A 23161-nucleotide genomic window follows, 5' to 3' on the forward strand; every position below is an offset into this window, starting at 1 on the left:
CAACACTTGGTCATTTCCTTTCAACTTCCTCCTCTCCTCCTCTTCTTGGATCTCAGCCTCCACATGTTCCTCTTCACACTTCTTCTTTTCCCTCGACTCATTCATTCTTTAATATATATCATTGACTTGAGAGGGGGACATAGGATGAAGAACATATTTATGATCATTCAACACAAGTGAATATGTGTTGGTTCTCCCATCATGTTTGGTTGAACGATCATGTTGCCAAGGTCTCCCGAGTAGCACATGACAAGCTTGCATTGGGGCCACATCACATAGAACCTCATATTGATATTTCTCAATCTTAAACTTGATCATCACTTGTCGATGCACTCTTAATTCTCCACACTCACTCAACCATTGAAGTTTGTACAGTGTAGCATTCTTAGTGGTAGGAAGTTTTAAGAATTCCACTAATGTAGGGCTAGAAACATTTGCACAACTCCCGCTATCAATGATTAAGGAACACACATTATCCTTGATGAAGTACTTGGAGTTAAATAAATTCTCTCTTTAACTCAGATCATCTAAAGCCTTACTAACCATTGCTCATCTCACCACATATAGATGAGCGACACTCTCTCTTTCTTTGACACAAAGGTCTGGTTCCTCATCTTTTCCATCTTCAAACTCATCCTCTTCTTGAGGATCTTCTTCACAACCTTCTTCTGGCTCCTTTTCTTCACTAAGATATATTTCCCTTCCTTTGAAGTAGAGCAATCAGTCGATTGGGACACTCACGCATTATATGACCCCATCCCCTACATTTGTGACATTGAATACCTTTAGGGATCTTGGTTGGGTCAGTGATACCTTTGTCTCTAGGCGGGTACTTTGGAGTGTTTCCTTCGAAGGGCTTCTTCTCATAAGGCTTCTTAACATCTGAACCTTTGTTCCAACCCGATGATGTTTGATCTCCCCCTTTGTTCTTGCTTCAAGAATTGGAAGATGAAGTCTCGTACTTAGCCACCTTCTCCTCCTTGAATTCTAGCTCTATCTCATGGGTGGCTTCAAAAGCATCATTCAAAGTAGCAAACCTATGAAGGGTCATCTTAGAAGAAATCTTTTTGTTCAACCCTACCTTGAAGAGAATCACGTCATGCTCATCAATTTGTCTATATTCCAACTTCATGACTATGTTTTGGAACTCGTCATGATAGGCTTCAACATTTTTGCTTCCTTACCTCAAGTTATACAATTTGGCAAGTAATCCTTGGCGGTATCTTTTCGTAACATACGTAGATCTCATCAACCTTTTCAACTTGGGCCATGGTGGAGGATGACCTTCTTGAACAACTAAGTGATACCTCTTCATGTACTCCCACCATGTGAAAGCATACCCCTCTAATTGCGCAATAGCATAGCAACTACTTTTGACCTCCGTCAATTCATTCACATTAAAAATCCGGTCATATTGCGACTCCCATTCTAAGTAAGCATCAGGATTGCATTCCCCTTTGAATGTTGGATGAGTCATTTTGATAGAGTTGATGCCAACATCTCGGCCTCCATGGCCACCTTGGTCATTGTAATGATAACACATTTGATGCCCTCCTTGATAGCGGTTACCATGTTCTTCTCTTGCTTCTTGACCAACTTCATGATTTCCACCTTGAGGGTGGTTCCCATATTGTCTCTTTTCAAATGGAATTGGACCTAATCTGCCTCTTGGTCCTCCTTGCAAGACTTGACCTCTTGGTCAATTTCTTGGTGACTCATTCCATGGCGCTTATTCACCTTCACCTTCACCTTCATAACCTCCTTGATCTTCATCATTCCTCACCTCATTCACGGGATTTGGTTGTGGTTGTGGTCTTTGGTAGGGAATATTTTGGTTAAGTGGTGTTTGGTAAGGATAGCTTTGAGTTGGTGGAGCTTCTTGACTAAGCGGAAAATGGAACGGTCGATTGAAATTTTGGCTATTTGAACCCAATTGATTGAAAGTTGGGTGCAAAGCTTGGTAGAGGGTTCTCGGTGTGAGAGTAGGAGAATTAGTGTGATCATGCCCACTTGTAGAAGCACGAAAGGTAGCTTGTGGTGTGGAGTCATTGGAGTTGACTCTACCTTCCACAATAGCAAGCCTACCGTCCATCCTTGCTATATCACCTCTCACGTTGTTCAACACGTCCAACAAAGTTTCCAAAGCAATTTCTCCAATTGGTGCATGAGTTTCTCCTCCTGCCTCCATTATACCTGCAATAAGACAACTCACAAATAGCAAACAACATTAGGTTAGTAAAGAACTCATAAACACTCTTGTTTACGCACCTTTATTTGCCTCTAAATTGGCGCGGCTAATGTTGACAATTGTTTATACTTTGTCGATCACAATGTATCAATTTCAACTCTAGGTCGGAATGGATTCTTGTTTGAAGAAGAACGGACGACTCGATTATACAAACGAACTAGAATCAAGAATTAACTACGAAATAAAAATGAGAAAAGCACGAAAAGAAAAGGTACAAACAAAGAAGTGAATTCAAGAACCAATAGTCAACAAGTAGAGTATTTACGAGTTGAAAATTGGTTTAGGATTCTTGATAAACGTTTGAGAATCAAAAGAAAAAGAAGCTAAGAATTCAAAACCTGAGATTAGGAGTAACTAGAGTTTCCGATTGCCGAATGACCTATTTTCTTCGCCTAAGTTGAAGTTCAGCTCGCCAACTTGAAGATGGACTCACCAAACTCTGCAAACGGACAAGACAACTCGGCGATAAGGGTGGTAGTTCAGCGATACGCCGATGGAACTCGGCGACCAAGGCTTAGTTCTGCCAAATATTCCAGTAGCTCCCTCAAATGGGTGGCGAATTCGGTGAGCAACCTGCCCAAAGGGCGAGGCGCCGATTGGTTAGGCGATGCACGATTTTGCTCTCCCAATGGACCCTGTGAAGCTCCTTCAATGCTCTAAAATTTGAAATCTGGTGGTCCCCCTGCTCTTGTCCTTTAGGACTTACCCCTTTTAGTAATTTCCCTCTTTACAAACACCTTTACTCTTTCTCTTTCTTCCCCTTTTGAATCAAACACTTGCTTTTTCAAATATTCTCTTCCTTGAAGATATGAATGTTCTTCAAGAACTTCAAGAACAAGATGAACACCAAAATAAAATCCTTAAAATTTTTGTCTCAGAATTTCTCAAAAATTTAGGAGAAGGCTCTCCTTGATATGGGGAACAACACCCAATACTTTTTGAACTTCAATTCCAAGCCAAAACCTTAAGATTAAAACCCACTTTGTCTTCTTCAAGTTTCTTCGAGTCTTCAATGGTGGATTCTTCAATAAAGCTCCAAACTCCTTCCAATCTCAGCCTAAGACTCAAATATAGTTGGAGAACAGTATTCTAACCTTAGAAACTCAAACAAGACTCAGATCTAAGAAACCCACTTCAGAAATTTCTCAAAAATGTTTTTGAACACTTTTTTTGTGTAGTAACAAACCCAAGACTAGAATCGTAGGAACGATACTAATCTTGGCTCGGATACCAAATGATACGATTCTCACTAGAGAAATGTAGATAATATGCAGAAATCGAAAGACGGAAAGTAAAGATAGATAGATAAACACACAAGAGGAAACAAAAAACAACCAAGGGGTATATTAAACCCAATGACCTCGATTCGTTGATCCAACTATAGCACCTAACTCTTACGATGACCTCAAGGGAATCGATATCCCAAGCAACCAACATTTCTAACAAAAGGCAACAAAAGCTTAACTAAGCTCTCAACACTCAAACATGAATTTTCAGTTTTCAACATTCAAAATAGTATAAGTCTAAAATGAACCCTAGCTCTCTATTTATAGGTTTTAAAATAAAAGGCCCAAAAGTGACCCGGAATGACAATGGGCGAGCTGGGATGGGTCTCCAAGTGGGTTGGGCGATGCACCGACCTGGTTGGCGAGCTTCTCTACGTGAGCATTAGGCGAGTTGGGACCATCGCCTAAGCCATTGGGCGATGCGCCAAGTGGGCCCTGCTCACCAAAAGTGCCTTCTTCTGCAATCTTCAAGGCATAAAAGTCCTTGCTTGTCATCAACACCATCTCAAGCACCTCCATTTTCATAAATAACCCTTGCATCCTTTGAAGGTCTTGAGCTTGGCTTCTAGTAAATGGCCTTGATGAAATCTGTATTCCATCAATATGTCAACCACTTCCTTTTAATGTAATAGATAGCTTGTAGAGACTATGTTAGACTTACGCTTATGTCAAACTCTTTTATGATATAAGACTGATTCTTTTGAAATCTTTATTTCTATTATCTTGTATGATGTATGCTAAGTGGCCTGTGTAGGGCCTCTCGAGGTTCGATACACCATAATAGGCCTAGGGTATACTCGGGTCATGACACTTCACTATATCCATTTTATGAAGCAGCTCATGACAATCAACAAGGAAATCATAAGTATCTTCAGATTCAGTACCCTTGAACACTAGAGGTTTCAACTTTAAGAACTTAATAAAGAGATCATGTTGGTCACTAGTCATTATAGGTCATGTATTTAATCGGGGAAACGTGCATGTTTCCAAGGTCGCATCCATATGGGGAGCCACAACAACTGCATGTTGTACTTCCTAAACCTGAGGACAAAAAATGTTGGGGTGCTTGGCCCTTATCAAATAACCGACTGAGATAGGTGAGAACAATTGATCATCTCTAAAGTAGGTTGGAGTGGTGCTTCCTTCTCATGAATATGTTTGTCCTCAACCTCATCACCCTCTCTTGCTACCTCATCAGGCGATGAAGGGCTCACATCTCTATCCCTGGTTGGTTTAGTTGTCTGACCTCTGTCCCTGGTGGGCTTTCTCCCACGACCTCTACCATGGTCTCTCGGCACTAATCCCCCTCAGTCTACAGTTGTAATAGGTGGCTCAGGCGCATTCTCTCTTGCTAATGTTGGTGTTGCAACAATTGTTGCTCTAGTCCTGGCCATCTACGAAATAGAGTGAATAAGGTCAAATATCAATTAGTATCACCTAGATACCAATTGGATTCAAGTAATAGCATGAAAGAAAGAAAGAAATAAGTTTTCCAAAAATCCTATAGCCTTCCAAAGAAAAGTACAAGTGTCCTTGTACTTTTCCACAAGACTCTAATAGACTTTCCTTGTGTGATTAGATCACCAAACCTAAAGCTCTAATACCGGCTTGTCACGACTCAAAATGTCATAAGTGACACCCACACTTAACCTTCTAGGTGGGCGAACTAACGAATTCAAACCTTAACTTATATTGTCTATTCAACTTATGAAATATGGCAATAGTGTGAAAACTTTAATCTTATTAAAGTAAGATATAAAATAAATAAGAATCTATTACAAAACACTTCCTAAAATCTGAAAGTCATCACCACAAGGACATCTAATCCCTAAATATTAAGTATGAGAGTATCAAAGACACCAAAATAGATCAATAAAGTAGTTTGTGTCTGAAAACTAAGAACATCATGCCATGTCCGAGAGAATCCAACACGAGCTAGAAGGAATAACTCACCAGGGAATCTAATGTGCGAGAGACTAGCTTGATCTTAGGGAGAGTCAAATTCGATGATACACTTGATGCACTCCACAAAAGGAAAATGAAGAAAAATACAAGTATGGGTCAGTACAGGGTGATATGTACTAAGTAGATATCATCGACTGACACAAAATAGAAACTAATAGACATAAAATTAACTATAGCACTTAGCCGGTGGCAAGGAACAAGCAACATGAACAAGTGACGACAACAATGAAGCAAGTACATAATTAGTACACAATATCAAGAACACACATGAGGACTAAGGCCTCCACACCATGCTATTTTGGGAAATATGTTCATTGGGATTCATTATATTAAGTTATTTTAATATGTTTTCCATTAATGTTACTATAACATCTCGTAATTTGAAATAGCTAGGAAGAAGCTAAGAATTGGAAATAGTCATTTTTGGCAAGAATTGAAAATCTGCAAATTTGTTTAGGTTAGGAAAAGTGAGTTCTAGTCAACTTCAAACGGCCATAACTTCTAGCTCAGGATTAGTTAGAGGTACTTCTAGATATGGTTGGAAACCTCTTGGAATGATCTTTCCAACGCTGCCAAGTTTGCGCAATTCCAAGTTTGTATGAGTAAGTTATGGCCTTTGGAAGTTGAGCTGTTGAACTAAGGAAGCTCCAAATTAGGATTTTTTTAAGGGTAGTTTGGTCTTTTCCTTACCCTTTTAATTTAATTCATTTTTGGTAATTACTTAGGGGTCTAAACGGAACTTAGTCAGTTTACGCTTTTGGAAAAAGAGTTAGGGCTTTGAGATAAGAGAGAAGAAGAAGAAGAAGAAAAAAGAGGAGAAAGTTACGTTCAAGATTCGTCAAGATAGTCGAAGTTTAGCTTTTGGATTTTGCTGGGGGTGATCCCTACAAGGTATGTGAGATCACATAGCGTTGGATTAATTTTCACATGCGCCAATCATGATTTATTTCAGCGAATTTAAGTTATTGAAAGCTTAGAAATTGAGTTCTTGATTGGTTTGTTGAAGTTCCATTAAATTCTTGTTTTGTTGAAAAGTTGTTTTATCCGAACCAGTGATTTTATGTTCGATTTGAGTAGAATCTGATGTACTTTGAACATTTATTCTATTCTAAGTGTTTGGGAAAAGAACCCATGGAAATTAGAGGGTTTAGAGCTGAAAAACGAAGAAGAAATTTCGTCGAGCGAATTCTAGCACTGGTAGCACGTTGCGGAGCTGGTTACCAGAATTGGGAATTTTTGTTTCGCGTAACGGAGTCTTCTAGCTCAAAATTCGTTTCCAAAACTAAATTTTAAAAGCTTCTCCGCATCGCGGACCCACCCTCAAATATTGATTTTCGATCTTTTCTAATGTTTAGCTATCTAAAATCATTCCTAAGCATCATGAGATCTTTCCAATCACAAATCACAATCCTTGAATCCATAATTCAATTCAAGGACCAGTTAAGAGTGAAGTCAAGAACAGTTAAGATCAAAATCAAGAGAAGTCAAGAGTCAAGTTAAGAGAAGTTCATAAAGTTTTCCAAAAGTCTTTCGCAAATGTTTTAACTTTGTTTTAAGACTTAAGTTTTGAGTTCAGTAAAGAGTAAAGTTGAAGTTCTTTTCTTCAAAGAGTATATGGGGACTGAGTATTCCCAAAGAGATTTAAAATGTTTTCACATTTAAATAAGAACGGAAACTGAGATTTCCAAAGAGCCTTCGGGCTAGTTTTCAGAAAAGAGTAATCGCTTTCTAAATAAATAAAGAGGGGAAACTTTGATTTCCAAGATAGCATTTGAGCTAAGTTTTTGAGCATTAATCTCAAATCACAGAAAGAAATATGTTTTTAAAACATAAAGAGCTAGTATCATATTTTGAGAGTAGTATTGAGCACCGATATGGGGACGAGCTTGAGTTCAGATAACTCACGTCTCCATAAACCATGTAGTCATCATGGGTAGAAAAGGGTCATACTTTTAAGATGAATCATTTTCGCATAGACTAGTGGATCCACTAGTAATTTAGGTACTACACCCCTGGCAGGGTATAGGATGCACTGGCAGCGTGAGGGAGATCGATGTATCATCACAATAGCTCTTATGTGATGGTTGTCGATTAGAGAAACTCCCACAACATTACTTTGTATTTTTATATACATCAGTTTATTTGTATTTTTACATACATCTCAGAGTTATTTATATCTTTGCATACACACAGAGTTGACATCATGTTTTAAACAACTTTTCTTTATATTGCACTTGTTTTAAATTGCTTTATATTGAAATCAGTTCAGTTATGTTGAGTTGAGTTCAACCAGGTAAGTTCTTCGGTTCCTTTTAGATTCTTTTCAAGCCTATGTTGTGTTTAGCATTCCAACTCGCATACTCGTAGATTCAATGTACCGATGCCAGTTGGCCTTCATTGTATTATGATGCAAACTCATGTAACTAGGATCGGCATCCAGCGCATCGTTGATCCAATGAGCAGTTCAGAGTCTGTTGGTGAGCCTATTTGCATTCCGGAGAATCCCATTTGTTTACTTTCAATATTAGATAGTTCATTAGGATGTCCTGAGTCTGTCCCGACATCCATCTCAGTTGTTTTAGAGGATTCATAGATAGTCAGTCAGATGTTAGTTCATTCGTCGTCATTTTGTTATTGACTTATGTTCAGATTTGAGTTACCATTTTGTCTAAGTTAAATGTTTATTTTCAAAACATTGTGAGTTCAGTTTGAGACAGTTAAGTTGTTTAGCAGTTAAATTCCTTTCTTATTGCATATAGTCTTCCGCTGAGTAAGTAAGTCAGGTCAAGGGTTTGCTTGGGGCCAGCAATGGTTCTCGAGTGCCAGTCCCGCCAAGGGTTTAGGCTCGGAGCGTGACAAATCTAGTATCAGACCACATAGTTCAAGAGTGCTAGGGAGTCTATGAAGCCGTGTATGTACAGTCCTAGTTATCGGTGTGAAGCGCGCCACATCTATAATTAGGAGGTTGTAACACTTAGGAAAATTTCTCACTTCTTTCACACTCATTTCGTGCTTTAGAGTTTGATCTCTAAAAAGTTTCCCTCTAATTCGTGTTTGCACGTGTTTTCAGACAATCATGCCTCCACGAAGTGTAGTCAGAGGTTGTCCTGTCAGGAGAAATGTCGAAGAACAAAGGGTACCTAATGCACTAGAAGTGCAACCCCAAGGAGAGGTCACCCATGTTGAACTCCGTGAAGCTATCCGGATGTTAAGTCAAGTTGCGACCTATCAAGTTGGACAGAGAGATAATCGACAATAAGTGGCTGATACTTCAAGGATACGTGAGCTTTTAAGGATGAACCCACCAAGCTTCACAGGTTCAAGTGTCACTGCGGATCCGAAAAACTTCATTGAGGAGCTGAAAAGGGTATTTGATGTGATGCATATTGTTGATGCGGAGAGGGTGGAACTACCTGCATACCAAATGAAGGGTGTCACTAGAATCTGGTTCGACCAATGGAAAAAGAATAGGGTTGAGGATGTGCCAATAGTGAGTTGGGTTGTGTTTGAGAGTTTATCTTTTGTAACTCCTTATGTTGCTATGAATTTTGATGTTATTCCTGAGCAACTTAGTGAACCATTCAGTGTTTCCACACCTGTTGGTGAGTCTATTCTAGCAGAGAGAGTATATCATGATTGTCCCATTTCCGTCAATCATAAGAGTACCATGGCTGATCTAGTTGAGTTAGACATGGTAAATTTTAATGTCATTCTTGGTATGGATTGGCTTCATGCCTGTTATGCCTCAATTGATTGTAGAACTCGAGTTGTCAAGTTTCAGTTTCCAAATGAGCCAGTCTTTGAGTGGAAAAGCAGTTCAGCAGTGCCTAAGGGTCATCTCATTTCGTACCTTAAGGCAAAGAAGTTAGTTCCTATGGGTTGTATCTATCACTTAGTCCGAGTTAATGACTCTAGTGTTGAGATACCTCCCATTCAGTCAGTTCCTATAGTAAAAGAGTTTCCAAAAGTCTTTCCAGATGATCTTCCCGGAGTCCGTCCTGAGAGAGAGATAGACTTTGGTATAGACCTTCTTCCAGATACTTGTCCTATATTTATTCCGCCATATAAAATGGCACAAGCAGAGTTGAAAGAGCTTAAAGAGAAGTTTAAAGACCTTTTAGAGAAAGGGTTTATTTGACCAAGTGTCTCACCTTGGGGCGTTCCGGTCTTGTTTGTGAGAAAGAAAGATGGTTCCCGTAGGATATTATAGACTATCATTAGTTGAACAATGTTACCATCAAGAACAAGTATCCTCTTCCAAGGATTGATGGTCTTTTCGATCAGCTTCATGGTGTTTCGTATTTCTCGAAAATCGACCTCAGATAAGGTTACCATCAGTTGAGAGTAAGGGAATATGATATTCCAGATACAGCATTCAGGACCCGTTATGGTCATTATGAGTTTATGGTCATGTCGTTTGGTTTAACTAATGCACCTGCAGCGTTCATGAACCTTATGAATAGAGTATTCAAACCTTATTTATATATGTTTGTTATCGTCTTTATTGATGACATACTAATCTATTCAAGGAATGAAGAAGATCATGCTAGTCATCTCAGAATAGTTCTTCAGACTTTGAAAGATAAGGAGTTATATGCTAAGTTCTCTAAATGTGAGTTTTGGCTTGAGTCTGTGGCATTCTTTGGCCACATTGTGTCTAGAGAGGGAATTAAAGTTGATACTCAGAAAATTGAGGCAGTGCAGAATTGGCCTAGACCCACATCTCCAACTGATATTAAGAGTTTCTTAGGTTTGACTGGCTATTATAGAATGTTCATCGAAGAGTTCTCGTCTATATTGTCTCCTTTGACCAAGTTGACTCAGAAGACAGTGAAGTTTCAATGGTCTGAAGCTTGTGAGAAAAGCTTTCAGGAATTGAAAAAGAGGTTAACTACTGCCCCAGTTTTGACCTTATCGGAAGGTACTCAAGGTTTTGTGGTGTATTGTGATGCATCTAGAGTTGGCTTGGGTTGTGTATTAACGTAGAATGGCAAAGTTATAGCTTATGCCTCCAGAAAGTTGAAAGTTCATGAGAAGAACTATCCAACACATGACTTAGAGTTCGTTGCCGTAGTATTTACTTTGAAAATATGGCGTCATTTTCTTTATGGTGTGCATGTGGATGTGTTCACCGATCATAAGAGCCTTCAGTATGTGTTTAGTCAAAAAGAGCTTAATCTCAGACAAAGGAGGTGGCTAGAATTACTCAAGGGTTATGACATGAGTATTCTTTACCACCCAGGTAAGGTTAATGTTGTTGTTGATGCCTTAAGCAGGTTGTCTATGGGTAGTATCGCCCATGTTGAGGAAGATAAGAAAGAGTTAGCAAAAGATGTGCATAGACTTGCATGATTATGAGTTCTACTAATGGATTCCACAGAAGGAGGAGTGGCGGTGATGAATGGGACTGAATAATCATTAGTGTCAGAAGTAAAAGGAAAGCACGACCAAGATCCTTTAGTGCTTGAATTAAAGGAAGGTGTTCATAAGCAGAAGTGATGGCTTTTGAACAAGGGGGAGATAGTGTTTTGAGGTATCAAGGTGGATTGTGTGATTGGGTGTACTTGAAAGTTTCACCCATGAAGGGTGTTATGAGGTTTGGGTAAGAAGGGGAAACTTTGCCCTCAATATGTTGGTCCTTACAGAATTTCCAAAAGGATTTGCAAGGTAGCTTATGAATTGGAGTTACCACAAGAGTTAACAATGGTTCATTCGGTATTCCAAGTCTCCATGTTGGAGGAGTGCATGGGAGATCCTTCACTTATCATACCAACCGAAGATATTAGTATTAAGGATAGCTTGTCTTATGAGGAGATTCATGTTCAGATTCTAAATTTCCAAGTTCGCAAGTTGAGAACAAAAGAGGTAGCATCAGTCAAAGTTCTTTGGAGGAACCAATTTGTTGGGGAAACTACTTGGGAAGCTAAGGAAGATATGAAAAAGTGATATCCACATCTCTTTGAGTCCGGATAAAATGCAGACCAAGCTACTAATTCTCTTCTTAGTACTCTTTAAATTATAAGTTAGCATGTTGTAATTGCTTTGCTTGTTGGGTGTTTGAACTTGATGTTACCACCCTTAGCCTAGTAAGAATAATCTCATTCGAGGACGAATGTTCCCAAGGGGGATATATTGTAACAACTCACAATTTGAAATAACTAGGAAGAAGCTATGAATTGGAAATAGTCATTTTTTGAAAGAATTGAAAATCTGGAAATTTGTTTAGGTTAGGAAAAGTGAGTTCTTGTCAACTTCAAACAGCCATAACTTCTAACTCAGGATGACCTAGAAGTACTTCCATATATGGTTGAAAGCTCTTGGAATTATCTTTCCAACGCCGCCAAGTTTGCGCGATTCCGAGTTCGTATGAGTAAGTTATGTGATTGATCAGACAAGTACCAAGGGCTTTCGGTAGACTTCTTTCATTTCCGAATTAGCTTGCGACAAGTCCTAGCATTAGTATGAGTTCGTTGACCGCGTAAGGGCGATCCATCTTGATGAAGAATTCCACGATAACAAGAAATAGAAATTAATCGTTCGATGTCTGCTCGTTCCTTCCGCCTTACTATATTTAGAATAGTGGTCGATCCTTCGGGAGTTACATTCGTAACAACATTACATGTTATGTTCACGTGGATGGAGAGGGATTCGAACCCCCGGTATTTCTAAAAATACTTCGGTTTTCAAGACCGACTCTTTCAACCGCTCAGACATCCATCCCCTTCGCGCTTCGCCCGCCCTATCCATCCGCGCGCTGGCAGGTAGGGGCTTATCTATGTGATTCGCTATGCTTGCCTGCGCCTATCGGCTGATTCTATTGCCTGCCGGTTAGCGAAACCCTCTTTGGAAGTTGGGTTGTTGGATTAAGGAAAGTCCAAATCCAGATTTGTGAAGGGTAGTTTGGTCTTTTCCTTACCCTTTTATTTTATTTGTTTTTGGTAATTACTTAGGGGTCTAAACTGAACTTAGTCAGTTTATGCTTTTGGAAAAAGAGTTAGGGTTTTGAGAGAAGAGAAAATAGAAGAAAGGAGAAGCACGTTCAAGATACATCAAGATCATCGAAGTTTAGCTTTTGGATTTCGTCTGGGGATCCCTACAAGGTATGTGAGATCACATAGCGTTGAGTTAATTCTCCCACGCGCCAATCATGATTTATTTCAGTGAATTTAAGTTATTAAAAGTTTAGAAATTGAATTCCTGATGGGTTTGTTGAAGTTCGATTAAATTCGTGTTTCGTTGAAGAGTTATTTGATCCGAACACGTGATTTTAGGTTTGATTTGAGTAGAATCTGATGTACTTTGAACATTTAATCGATTCTAAGTGTTTGGGAAAAGAACCCATGGAGTTTAGAGGGTTTAGAGCTGAAAAACGAAGAAGAAATTTCGTCGAACGAAATCTAGCAGTGGTGGTGCGTTGCAGAGCTGGTTCCCAGAATTGGGAATTTTCATTTCACGTCAAGGAGCCGTCACGGAGTCTTCTGCCTCAAAAGTCATTTTCGAAACTAAATTTTAAAAGCTTCTCCGCGTCGCGGACCCACCCTCAAATATTGATTTTCGGTATTTTCTCATGTTTAGCTATCTAAAATCATTCCTAAACATCATGAGATATTTTCAATCACAAATGACAATCCTTGAATCCATAATACAATTCAAGCACCAGTTAGGAATCAAGTCAAGAGCAGTTAAGATCAAAGTCAAGAGAAAACAAGAGTCAAGTTAAGAAAAGTTCATAAAGTTTTCCAAAAGTCTTTTGCAAATGTTTTAACTTTATTTTAAGGCTTAAGTTTTGAGTTCAGTAAAGAGTAAAGTTGAAGTTCTTTTCTTCAAAAAGTATATGGGGACTAAGTATTCCCAGAGAGATTTAAAATGTTTTCACATTTAAATAAGAACGGAAACTGAGATTTCCAAAGAGCCTTCGGGCTAGTTTTCAGAAAAGAATAATCGCTTTCTAAATAAAGCAAGAGGGGAAACTTTGATTTCCAAGATAGCCTTTGAGCTAAGTTTTTGAGCACTAGTCTCAAATCACAGAAAGAAGTATGTTTTTAAAACATAAATAGCTAGTATCATATTTTGGGAGTAGTATTGAGCACCGATATGGGGACGAGCTTAAGTTCAGATAACTCACGTTTCATAAACCATGTAGCCATCATGGGTAGACAAGGGTCATACTTTTTAGATGAATCCTTTTCGCATAGACTAGTGGATCCACTTAGTAATTTAGGTCATATACCCCTGGCAAGGTATAGGATGTGTTGGCAGCGTGAGGGAGATCGTTGTATCATCACAATAGCTCTTATGTGATGGTTGTCCGTTAGAGAAACTCCCACAACAATTTGTATTTTTATATACCTCGGTTTATTTGTATTTTTACATACATCTCAGAGTTATTTGTATCTTTGCATACACACAGAGTTGACATCATGTTTTAAACAGCTTTTCTTTATATTGCACTTGTTTTAAACTGCTTTATGTTGAGATGAGTTGAGCCAGGTAAGTTCTTCAGTTCCTTTCAGATTCTTTTCAAGCCTATGTTGTGTTTAGCATTCCAACTCGCATACTCGTACATTCAATGTACTGATGCCAGTTGGCCTGCATCATATTATGATGCAGACGCAGGTAACTAGGATCAGCATCCAGCACATCGTTGATCCAGTGAGCAGTTCAGAGTCTGTTGGTGAGCCTCTTTGCATTCCGGAGGATCCCTTTTGTTTACTTTCAGCATTAGATAGTTCATTAGGATGTTGTGGGCCTGTCCCGACATCCATCTCAGTTGTTTTAGAAGATTCGTAGATAGTCAGTCAGATGTTAGTTCATTCGTCATCATTTTGTTATTGACTTATGTTCAGATTTGAGTTGTCATTTTGGCTAAGTTAAATGTTTATTTTCAAAACATTATGAGTTCAGTTTGAGACAGTTAAGTTGTTTAGCATTTGAATTCCTTTCTTATTGCATATAGTCTTCTGCTGAGTAAGTAAGTCAGGCCAAGGGTTTGCTTGGGGCCAGCAATGGTTCTCGAGTGCCAGTCCCGCCCAGGGTGTTAGCCCAGGGCGTGATAGTTATCATGCCGGAACGTGACACCCGAGCCAATAATATTGGGTCGTCTCGTGGCACCCGATCCAACAATATAGTTGATTCCATCATTCTTTATCATCTTTTTTCACTTCTTTAACAATATTTCATTAAACCTTCTTCATTCAAGGCATCACTTTAATAGACAAAATTAAGATTATGGATTTTGCAGTCTTGGGATTACAAACCAATCACAACAACACATAAATCATCCAAACCACAACAAATTAAGTACATAAAAAATTTCATAGTATTACTCAATGACTATTAATCACTATTAAGAGTCTCTCTATCACATAGAATAAACCACAACCTACCTCAACCGAAAAACCGAAGTCGAGCAAGCTAATTCTCCAATGCTTTCCTTCCATCAATGCCTCGGAACATTTTCAACCTATCAAGTATACAATATTTGTAAGCACACGAGTCCGTATACACCCATCAATACTACCTTAAAAGCATGAACTCCCAAACTTGAATGTTGAATTACTATAATACCCCCAATTAAAAATACTCAATTTATTTTATTTATTAATTTAATTAATTTTGTTATATTAAAAGTAGATACCTTTTCAAATTAAAGGATTGTGACTTTTTCAATGAGTTGTGACTTTTCCAAAGGGTTGTGATTTTTTTGGCGGGTTGTGATTTTTTTCAATGAGTTGTGACTTTTCTGAAGGGTTGTGATTTATTTGAAGGATTGTAACTTTTCTAAAGGGTTGTGCATTTTTCAAAGGGTTGTAACTTTTTCGATAAGCAGTGACTTTTTCGAAAAGTTGTGACTTTTCGTATAAGACACAATTAACACCTATTCATACTACTATTTGGTAGCTATAAATAGAGAGGTTTCCTCACACTTTAAAACTACAATTTCTTTAAGTTATCTACTCTTCTTCTTCTTAAAACATCTCAAGTATTATTTGTAAAAATTGATAAGTTCGAAATTCAACGAAATTCGAGGTACCTCATAAGAAAGAGTTGGTGAAAAAATTGTAGCAAATCATTCATCAATTCACACTCGTATTTTTTCTTATCATTTCATGAGTTAGCAGTGATGAAAAGTTGTGGATAGACAATAGTATTAAATAGATATGAAAAAAGGCATATGATATGGGTAAGATATTTCTTCTTCTTTTGTTTTTTTTATTCTTTTCCCTCAAACAAAGGAGTTTCTTCCTAATTTTGCTAAAACAATGGGTATCAACGTAGTCCATTGAATTATTAGTTTTGATGTTAAATTCACTATTTAGGCACAATTAACACCTATTCATAATACTATTTGGCAACTATAAATAGAGGGGTTTTCTCACACTTGTAAACTACAATTTCTTTAAGTTCTCTACTCTTCTTTGCAAAAATTGATAAGTTCGAAATTCGTAAGAAAGAGTTGGTGAAAAAATTGTAGCAAATCATTCATCAATTCACACTCGTATTTTTTCTTACCATTTTCATGAGTTAACAGTGACAAAAAGTTGTGGGAGAGACAATAATATTAAACAGATATGAAACAAGGCATATGATTTGGGTAAGATATTTCTTCTTTGTTTTATTTATTTTTTATTCTTTTCCCTCAAACAAAGGAGTTTCTTCCTAATTTTGCTAAAACAATGGGTATCAACGTAGTCCATTGAATTATTACTTTTGATGTTAAATTCACTATTTCAAAAATAGATTTTAACTTTAACTTATAATATGATAACATAGCCATGATAATAATTATTTTTAATAGACATGTATGTAAAAATGAACGGAGAAAGTAAAGTGTTGGTGGCAAGAACATATATTTTCGCCTTCCTTCTTCATTGGCTATGTATTGTTCCATATCATTTTTCTTTATGTCAGAAGATACACTTCTTACTAGCTATATAAAAATAGATAAGAAAATAGTGATTGATCATAAAATGATCTTAAATCAAATTAATGATTCTATAAATAATACTTTAAATTTTATTATTGAAAAATTTAAATATTTTATATCATGATACAACTTCTATAAGATATATACTAGATACTTTCATTCGAAAACAACTATATGATATGTATGCGGCAAAAAAAACGAGAAGACTACAATTCTACAAAGATAAGGTAGAAACGTAATGAAATGAAATATTTTTCACCATAGGTGATGTTATTCATATATTAAAATTAAATTCTTCTACTGAAGTATATATAACCATTTCATGATAACAACCAAGTACACTTTTTTTATTAAAATTACCTCTCTATGATAGCCTTACTCAAACATTAATTGAAATAATATTTTGTAAAAGTTATTTTACATATAAAGATAAAATATTGAAATACTTATGGTAATCCTTATTAGTGTCATGCACATAATAAATTTCAAGTATGAATATTTAAGACAAAATTTGTACGTAAATGGTTTACGTCATTTATGTTCATAACCTCAAGAGGAAAGGCTATTGGTGATATTTTTTTAATGGATATGTTTTTCTATTTTGTTGGTTAGATTTGTTTACAAAATAAAGTGAATTAAGAAATAATATTACTAAAGAAATGTCACTTTCTCCCATATTTAAACTTTGAATGTATTTTGAAATGTTTTAATGATATCTGGTCATTTTGATCTCAAAATACAACTCTATGACAATATATATTAATAATTTAAAAGCACTTGTCCTATGTTCGTTCAATTATAATTATTTACTAAAAAGCTTTAATTTAGTAATACTAATTATATTTTACAACATCATATACTATATATACGATACACACCGAGAAACTAGTCTTACTATATCATGTCTAGCCAAGACTAAAAAATTACCCAAAGCTCATAAAGCACGAATCTATAATCAAGTTCATAATCTCGAGGTCAATTAATATGACAAGTCTCCTATTTCCTAAATTTCAAGCCTAGGATTAATTCTCAACTCCTTTAATATCATAAATCTAATTGTATTTATATAATACAACACACTTAATATTAAATCACTTATCTCAATATATTAAAACTTAATTTATAATATAATAACAAAATAATAATATTTAAAATTAAATCCACTGGTTACGAAACCAATGACAACAATCATCAACCGAAATTTCATCATATCACCAGCCAATCATTAACCATTACCAAATTATTGCCTCCCTTACTTTCTATCCAAAAACCCACTTAGCCAGTGAATTTTATTCACAGTCTACTCCTTCTGCGCTTCATAATTTCCTTCCTTACTAAAAATGAACTAATTAAATTTTAACCATATTCATAAGAACTAATTAAGAAGAATTGGAGTAAACCTCACCTGAAGTCATCCTTCCAATTTTTTCTTTTCGATCGTGTGGTCATTGTTCTTTTCTTCTACAGATTATTTACTACCCTAATTACTATACATGACTAATCATGGGAGTGATAAAAGTGGCCTAGTACTAATTTTAATAAAATATTTTCATTAACCACCAATTAAATCAATTGTTAAAATTACTTCATTAATTATATAACTATAATTAACGAATAGTCCAAAATACCCATTTAGAATCTACCGAAAGAACCTTTTATGGAATAAGAAACTTTAATACTCAAAAGACTTAACGAGTCGTTACAAACAATAATTTTGACTTTGCCATAAATCATATTACACAATAAAAACACATGATATAATTTATATATAGGAAGTTTATACCATGAGTATCTTACAAAGCAAATTTTATGTGTAATTTTATTATTAATACTAATTTTACATGAAAATAAAAGGTAATATTAAAATAAATAGTATTAATATTGATTGTAGTAGAGATAAAATATTTGGTTAGAATATTTTGAATACATATATAGAGAGAGGAACATATGGTATTCTTTTTATGATATTTTATTTAAGGATAAAAAAATCTTAATTTTAAGCTAAATTGATAATTTGCTATAGCGATAAATTAGGGATTATATTTGTTTTAATTCTTTAAAAATGTTATATACGTAATAAAAACTTTCATATTTGCAATATTTAAAAAGTACTATCATTTATATAATTAAGAATTGTCTTTCCAAATAATTTTCTAATAAATGAATTTACTTATATGAGGCTAATTTGTGTGCTTTTGCCCAAATATTTTCGTTATAATTTTCAAAAAATATAGAGGAAATGGTCTAAAATCCTCCCAATCTATACCTGAAATTTCAACTACACACTCTTACTTCACGGGTGTTCTATTATCCCCTGAACATTTTAAAAGTGAAATATATGCCCCCTTAAAAAGTCATACTCAAATTTATGTTAAGCAGTGAGACACACTCACCTGGTACATCATTTTTTAGTAAAAAGTTATTATTTTTTGTCTTTATTTTATATTTTTCTTTTATATTTTCCTTTCTCTTTTTTTCTTTTGTTTTTAATCCTCCTTTGACTTTTCTTTGACACCAACATTTTCTCCATTGATATGAAACCCAGAAGCACACTACCTTCTTCTTTCTTCTTCTTTATATATATATTCTTTTAAACAAATTTTTGGTGGTTGTTACACCATTTTATTAATTATCAAAATTAATTATTACAAATCTCAAAAAGCATTAAAAAATGTTTGACCCAGTCCACTATGATCAGCTCTTTCTATTCCTCTGTAAGCTTTCCTAATTTTTGGAATTCTAAATTCCTCAACAATCCCAAAGTGTTTCCATTGTCTCCTCGTCGGCACCTTTAATGATGTTCGCAAGGTTTTATTTTATTTTCTTTTCATAGTTTTAGTGAATTTTCATCAAGTAATAATGATAATATCGTTGAATCGAATTTAATTCTGCCAACCGAAGAATTAGATGACAGCACTGATAAGTTCATGTGGTCAAGTAGTTTTCGAAAAGTGGGTCGCATATTGGAGTTGGATATGATGGCAAATTTAAAGTAAATTTGTGATTTGAAGTATAAAAAATTGTTTTTGCTATTTCTAATCTCGTTGTCATGGTCGCTGTCTACGAAAAGTATTTTTTAGCGTTTTAGAAATTAATCTATCCGTCTCACTTTTAAATATTTCTTAATTTGCTATTGCTCAAAATTCAATAACAACACTTGATCTGGAAAAAAAAAAAGAGGTGAAAATAGCGGTATGGCAATGGTAAACTTAGTATGGGAGAATGAAAATTGAAGTTTATGATTAAAAGAAGGAGAGTTGATTTCTTCTGAAAAAAAAGAGAGGAGAAAGATACGATTAGTGATAGCTGAATAATGAAATAAGTTTATGGCATTTTCCGGAGAAGTTTTGAAGAGAAAAAGAAAGAAGACAAAAAAAATTAAAAAGAAAAGAGAAATAGAAGCAAAAGAAAACATAATTTTTTTTAAAAAAATTAGAAACTTAATATGAAAAGGGGAAATTACTTGCAAAGTTAAAGTTTTAATTAAAAAAAAAGTGTCTCTCACTCTCTTTGAGAAAGTGAATACTCTTTCTTTGCCACCTCAACATATAGGGTGACAATAATTCCATTTTGAAATAGTTCAAGGGGGTAATAGGATCATTGTGAAGTATAAGTGTGTAATTGGGAATCTAACTATAGGTTGAGGAGGCTTTTGGCCATTTTCTCAAAAATATATATATAGGTTACTTTCCTTTTTCTTTCTCTTTCCTTACTTCTCCAAGGTTCACCATTTGTCAAAGGCGCTTAAAATAAAAGTAACACCCTCAAAAAGTCAACTTAAGCTCGTGTAAACACTTATCGTCTTAAAATATTCATCATATACTTTTATTTATATTTTTTTTAAAAAAAAAATAGATATTAGGAGAGGTGTTTGAACATTTGATCCTATTTATGTTTAAAATATATTTTTTTCGTTGAATATTTACTTTATTTTTATTCCATAATTGAAGTTATTCATGAACAACTACTACTAGAAATAAAAATAAAATAAATTATCTTGAACTTTTACAATGACATTACTTTGAGGTAAATATTTTTATCAAGAACAATAAATATTTTGACAAAGGAGGAAAACATATTTTTATTTTTATATAGAAGCAAAACATTCAATGAATCAAACCAAAATGTTGCTTCGGCATTAGTAGCTTAGGTTAAGGTTTAGCAATATTTCAAGGGATTAAACATTACTCAAAGTTTCAAAAAAATAAAACAAAAATCAAATGAATTGAAAGTAATTGCACATGGTATATATCAACCTTCTTTTGATATAATAAGCCTTTCAAACATATATAAACTTGAGTATAAAAGAGAGAAAAGACTTATCTTCTTGCTTAAATATGACAAAAAGGAGGCCTACAACAAAAGAACAATACAATAAAGCTATTCTTCATTAGAGTCCTCTTTAAGGTCAATTTATATCATTAAGATGTTATTAGAATGAAATTTGTTATTGCGTTAAAAATTTGCCATTGGGATGAGGCACATAAATTTATATCCACTATTGATTTGACATATAATATTACTACATTACCCTTTGAATATATTAAAGGGATAAGGCACAAGTATCCCCTAGACTATGACTGAAATCCTAGAAACACACCTTAATTAAACTAATGTCATATTACCCCTCATCACCCCCCCCCCCTTGAACCCATATTTTTTTTTGTAACCTCATGGCATCCAAACATTTCTCGCGCATCTCAGCTACGTGGAGTTACGGAGTCTGCCACATAAGCCAAAAGATGTACAAAATTACAAAAAAAAATTGAGTTCGGGGGTAATAGGACCTTAGTTTAGTTAAGGCGTGTCTTTGAGATTTCAGTCATAGTCTAGGGGGTACTTGTGTCTTTTCCCTTTATTAAATTTAATGTTTTGGAGAATGTATGAGATATTGAATAGTATTTAATAGCAATGATAAAATAGACACAAAATGATAAATTATCTCTTGATTTTTTAAATTGGACAAATATTGTTGAACAACTATGTTTAGTACAATGGACAAGCAAAGATGGAAAGAGGAGTATAATTAAAACAATGTCTTCACTCTCCAATTACTTTCAATATAATCACAACTTATTGCTATCTTATATGTGGAAGTATCCCGTTTCTTTCTTGTAGTCCAAGTTACTTATAAAGATTTTTTCAAGCTAAGTGATCACTTTATAAAATAAAATAAAAATGTCTAGTTCCAAGTGACTTTATTACATTCTGAAGTTAATGCTGGATAATCTCCAAGTTTTTAAATCAAAAGGGATATATGTGGTAGAGACCATTATTATGTAGCTTTTAGATTTGTTGAATCTCAAACCATATATTTTGATTTAGAAGAAATATTGATTAATATTTTCTCATTTCTTTTACTCGTTCACTGTTAGCACTTTAAACTCCTCTGAATAAGTATTTATTTTATTAAATTTTTCTTATCAATAATAGTTATTCTTAATTACCACTCTCACGTTTGATTCTCTAAAAGGTTATTTAATATATAATTATGGTAAAACTGGGGAAAAAATAGTTGTTTCTATTGATTTGTTAATATAAAATAAAAAGGAAAACATATTTCCAATATTTTAGACATGTAAAAATGAACATAAAAAGCAATAATAAAATTATTGAGATCAAGATCAAGTTTTCATAATATATTTGTAATTAGCAATAAGGAATTGTAATTAGTTAACTAGTTTGTTATACGTATTAGAGTTAGTTAGCTGTCAAAGTTAGTTAGCTAGTCTAATCAGTTAGTTAGATAGTATGATGTCTAGAATGTTCCATTAGTTAGAATGCAGTTTTACCTACTTGTTTACATGTATAAATACTCAGTCATTAATCAAAGAAAGGTGTTATTTCTCTTTCTCTCAAATTACAGTTCTTCGCAAAATGCTCTCAGTCAGTCATGGCTTCTTTATTGCAGTTCAACTGAGATTTCACCATTGATATAAAGTTCTAATATGGTATCAGAGCTTGATTCGTTTACTTCAACTCTTTGTTCTTCGTTTTTATTACTCTTTGGTTTCTGCTTTTCGATAATTCAGATCGAATCTCAGAGTTTTATCTGAGTTTTTTTTCCTTTCTGTTTTTTTCTGGATCTAGAATTCATCTTCTCTACTTAATTCACAATCGTTTTGAGTGATATATTCATGGCTATTGACGAAAACACGTCTGCTTCTGAGGGAACTAGCATTGTTGGCAATGATACAAGCAGTGCCTTGTATGTGCATCCCTCAAATAGTCCAGGAATGATGCTGGTTCCTACTCAATTTGATGGAGCAGGATATCGATCATGAAAGAGAGGAGTGATGCGAGCCTTGTCTGTAAAGAATAAGTTGGGTTTTATTGATTGGAGCTGTGTGAAACCGAGTACAAACTCACCTCAGATTCGCCAATGGCAGAGGTGCGACGACATGGTAACGTCATGGATTTTGAACTCACTAACTAAGAAGATTTCAAATAGTGTAGAGTATGTGACTGATTATGTAGAGCTGTGGAAGGAATTGGAAGATAGATACGATCAAACAAATGGAACAAAGCTATATCAAATACAGAAAGAAATTAACGACCTAACTCAGGGAATATTGGGCATCACTGTCTATTATACAAGAATGAAGAAACTCTAGGAGGAACTAAGTACTTTGAATCTGAGAAATCGGTGTGGTTGCATCTGCACTTGTGGTGCAAAAGATAGCATGCATAAAGCAGAACAAGATAGGTGTTTGATACAATTCCTCATGCGGTTAA

At 35.1% G+C, this 23161-nt stretch overlaps 1 non-coding gene across 1 annotated transcript; it reads right to left on the minus strand.

Annotated features, from left to right (window-relative positions):
- Positions 1-12132: 12132 nt before the first annotated feature.
- Positions 12133-12219, minus strand: TRNAS-UGA (transfer RNA serine (anticodon UGA)). The gene has a single exon. It is a non-coding gene; the product is annotated as a tRNA-Ser (tRNA).
- Positions 12220-23161: the final 10942 nt, after the last annotated feature.

Source organism: Solanum verrucosum, unplaced genomic scaffold (assembly GCF_900185275.1).
Source record: "Solanum verrucosum unplaced genomic scaffold, falcon-dt-bn FXZP01000214.1, whole genome shotgun sequence".
NCBI classification, from domain to species: domain Eukaryota; kingdom Viridiplantae; phylum Streptophyta; class Magnoliopsida; order Solanales; family Solanaceae; genus Solanum; species Solanum verrucosum.